The sequence below is a fragment of the Silene latifolia genome, chromosome 11 (assembly GCF_048544455.1).
Source record: "Silene latifolia isolate original U9 population chromosome 11, ASM4854445v1, whole genome shotgun sequence".
Taxonomy (NCBI): domain Eukaryota; kingdom Viridiplantae; phylum Streptophyta; class Magnoliopsida; order Caryophyllales; family Caryophyllaceae; genus Silene; species Silene latifolia.
In genome coordinates this window covers 123,816,886-123,820,869 of record NC_133536.1, presented here as the reverse complement: position 1 = coordinate 123,820,869, position 3,984 = coordinate 123,816,886, and positions in this window count along the sequence as shown.

Genomic DNA, 3,984 nt, shown 5'->3' with positions numbered 1-3,984 from the left:
TGCTGCTGCGTTTCTTCTCGATGTCAGATCTTTGCTGTTTTATAAATACGGTTTTAAAAGACGGTTTTTTTAAAGACGGTTTTGAACGTGCCTTTGATATAAACCTTACATTAATGATACAATATAAAAGGTACAATAAATAAAATAGGTTTTTACACCCTCAGACTTACATTTTTGACGAAACGAGATTGACTAAAGTTATCGTTTAGTGATTGCTCGACTCGAATATGCGAATATGAAAGTGCCCTTGTTAATGGATTTAAAAAATTGATTAAATTGATTAAGTGGAGTTGGTCAAATTGGTCGGTATATGCAACGTGACTGGGACTCAGGATGAACTGAGCTTACGTGGTCGATTGATTAAGCACGTAGATGCGAAAGCAAAAACGTGGTCTAGAATGCAAAGAGAGAAGAGAAGGGCGGACACTCGCGTGCCAAATATGGAGGCCGAAGGTCTCTATTTATATTAAACACACGAAGGAGTTGAGGTATGGCACGGATACGGAAAAAAATCACGGAAATATTCTGGAAAGCGTGAAAAGAGGGCTGGGGGAGAGGCGCAGAACCAACTGCATCATTTCCCTAGAGGTTTCCTCCTCAGCAAGAAAGATTTCCGCGTTTTTTATGAAATTTCGGTAGTTATACACTTCCTTATTCCGTGAAACACAATATACGGAAGATCTTTCCTTAAAGATATTAAATTAAGTTAGGAATAAATATCCAGAGAATTCTAGAACACTCTGGAACATTCCGATTTGGCATTTTAAACGGTTTATAGAAAGATAAAACAGTTTTTGATCCGGGCTCCAAATGTACTCTAATAGCTGTCTAAACGACCGTGTCGGTGCGTAGATGAGGACCATGAGTTTGACTCGAGTATTTGAGCTATCACTTGTCGATGAACATATAAACTGTTATAAAATCGTTCCGCGTATCAAACATGCGGCCCAATCATCACTGGGTGGTTGGCGGGAGCTTTAGAAATGATGTATCTAAAGATCCCCCACTTTGACCGAGGCTTGGACAAGGCAAAAGTCAAAGTATAGCCATCAGGTCATCGAAGATTACAATCTAATGACGCGAGGCGGCTCAAGGGGTCTGAGCCAAAGACCTGTCGTCGAGAACATTTTAGAGTCTGTCGACTATCGGGGAGGGTCGTTTAAAGTCCATTAGACTACGTAAGGAAGCTCGCCAGCCATAAGAAGAAATCATACCTGGGGAATCTGCCTGTCTCTGTCCTCAAGCAAACTCTCACTGGGGAACATATCAATGACTCTATCGGGGTTGAATCATACGCCGGGACGACAACGGCGCGCCATTAGCACCGTTGAAGGAAATAAAGGTAAAGGTATTGACAGCGACGCGCCATTAGCATTGCTGAGGAAAAAGGGTATCGACAATGACGCGCCATTAGCGTCACTGAGGAGAATAAACGTAACGACAACGACGCGCCATTAGCATCGCTGAAGAGAATATAAAGGGTATCGACAATGACGCGCCATTAGCGTCACTGAGGAGAATAAAGGTATCGACAACGACGCGCCATTAGCATTGCTGAAGAGAATAAAAGTCGACAACGACGCGCCATTAGCGTCACTGAGGAGAATAAAATGTCTTGGTTGTCTTGTAGTCTATTGCAGAGAAAACGCGGATCCGGACGAAGAGAACGCCAAAACGGGGCCATATGCTGAGGAAGAGGCGCACAAAGCCTAGGCCCACAAATAAAGAACTTATAACGAATTTTGAGGAAGCCTATTGAGGAAAAGGCGCAGCAAGAGCTGCGATCTTTGGAAGAGGCGCAACTAGTGCTGCGTCCTTTTCCGAGCTCGTCCCTGTCTGGGTAAAAACCCGACTTTCAATCGTGTTTTATTTTCATTTCAAAACATAATTTCTCCATTCCTACATCAAAACCCAAACAAATTCCATCGAAAACTTGATCGAATCTCGCTATAAATCATGATTAATCAAGGTATGTGTCTTGCACTTGCTTTAATTCGCATTTGAGCTCGATTTTGGTTTGAAAATTAGGGTTTTTATACCCTTATATTTCGAAAAATTTGGGGCTTTCACCTTAAATTGATTTGCCTCATGAAATGACATTATAAATGAGTAATTGGCCATGTTAGGAACACAACCATATATCGCTTTCGAATTTTTGTCGAGTATTAAGGATTTGAGGGCGAAATGTGATGGTTTCTCTACTAGACCGTAAAACCCTTCGAAAATGGCCCTATACTATCCCATTTTTGATGAAATTTGATGTTCTGGAACCCTTGAGTAGTGGGTAAACTTGATATCATGCCGGATTTTTGATTTGCGACAGCTCTTCCGGGACACTTTTATATGGCATTTTTGACATTGTAGCGAAATGCTGCCAAATTTTTGGCTCAAACCTATAACTAGTTTTGAATTTATACTATTATTGACCCGTCCTACCACACGAGTGGTTGAACTTTGGAAAGCGTGGCTAAAGATGGCTATAAATGTCGCTTTTTACGCTTGAAATGCTCGAAAAATGCTTGAAAATGCTTCTAATATTGCTTTATTTGATTTGATTGCGGAGGATGTTCCCTCTACGTCGAGGAGAGACTTCATGGAGACCGACATTAATGTTGAGCCTTCCACCGTTTACGCGATGGAGGAGGACTTAGAGGAGAAGGGGGACCCACAGAGGGCCAATTTAGGACGAGGCGGCCACCAGCTTGCAAGAGCGCCTGAGTGGGCCAAAAAATGGGATGACAGACATCTCATTTGGGCAGCAGAGAGCCACTTGTCGTACAGGATGGCAAGGAGTATGGTGAGCCTTTCGCTTATCATTTCTTTTATTCATTTACTTCTTATAAATTCTCCTATCACTTGCTTATTCATTCATTTCTTGTTATTTGCTATGCCTAAGAAAACTTTCGTTTTAATTGATGTAGGATGCTGGGAACATGAGGTCTTTTTTTGGCTACACGACGATGATGGACTCTTTTGGGAAGCTGACGGAGGAGGAGCGGGCCATCATCGAGCAGAGAGCTTTCGGTGCCTTGGTGCGGGCTTGGAGAGAGATCAAGGAAAGGAAGATTCAGGCCAACCTTTGCCTGATTTGAGCCTTTCTTGATCGGTTTTGGGACACGACCTGGACTTTCATATGCCTTTTGGAGAGATCGGGGTCACTTTGGAGGACTACGGTATGATCTCAGGTCTGCCGTGTGGAGAGGAGCCGGTGGTGTGGTCGTTGACGGCCATGAGAGTAGACTCGGCGGAGGCGAGGAGTCTGATCGGCTGGAACCTGGCTGCGAGTGCAGCCCAGGTTCCTGGATTAGTACCGAGTTCCTACGTGAGGGACTACTTCGGTGGTAGGGTCCCGACGACGGTGAGGATGGATGGACGCGTGGTGCCTCCGCCTCCTTGTACTGCTGAGTAGAGGGCCCGTTTGTGGTTGTGGTGGTTCTTGTCTTTGATTTACCTCGGAGATAAGAGGGAGAGACTGTCGATGAAGCTTCTTCCATTTCTTTCTGACTTAGGTAGCCTAGGTCGTTGGGACTGGGTTACTCCTAGCTTTGCAGTCGTCACACCCTACATGAGGGCCAAGGTTCATCCGGAGTTGATGGAGAAGGGGACTTCTCCTGCCACTGTCGGTCCTGGACTTCTGTTGGAGGTATGAACCTTTCTTGCAATTATGAAAGATCATTTTGTCATTATTCTTATTTTTCATTTGAAAATCTGAAAGATCATGTTGGGTAGAGAATGAGCTGTAATCACCATCATTTGTCTGCAGGCGTAGGTGTACTCTTACTTTCCCAGTTTCGCGCCCAAGAGGGCGGAGGATGTACCGAGAGAGTACCCCGTCGTCAAGGACTGAATCGTATGCCGTCGGAAGAGTCAGCGGTATTTCTACGACGTTTGCCGGAGGGGCGTGAACGCCCTGAGCATAGACAGCGTGAGTATTCTTGATTTTTATTTTATCTTTTTCTCTTCGTTTAGAGACGATCATAGGAA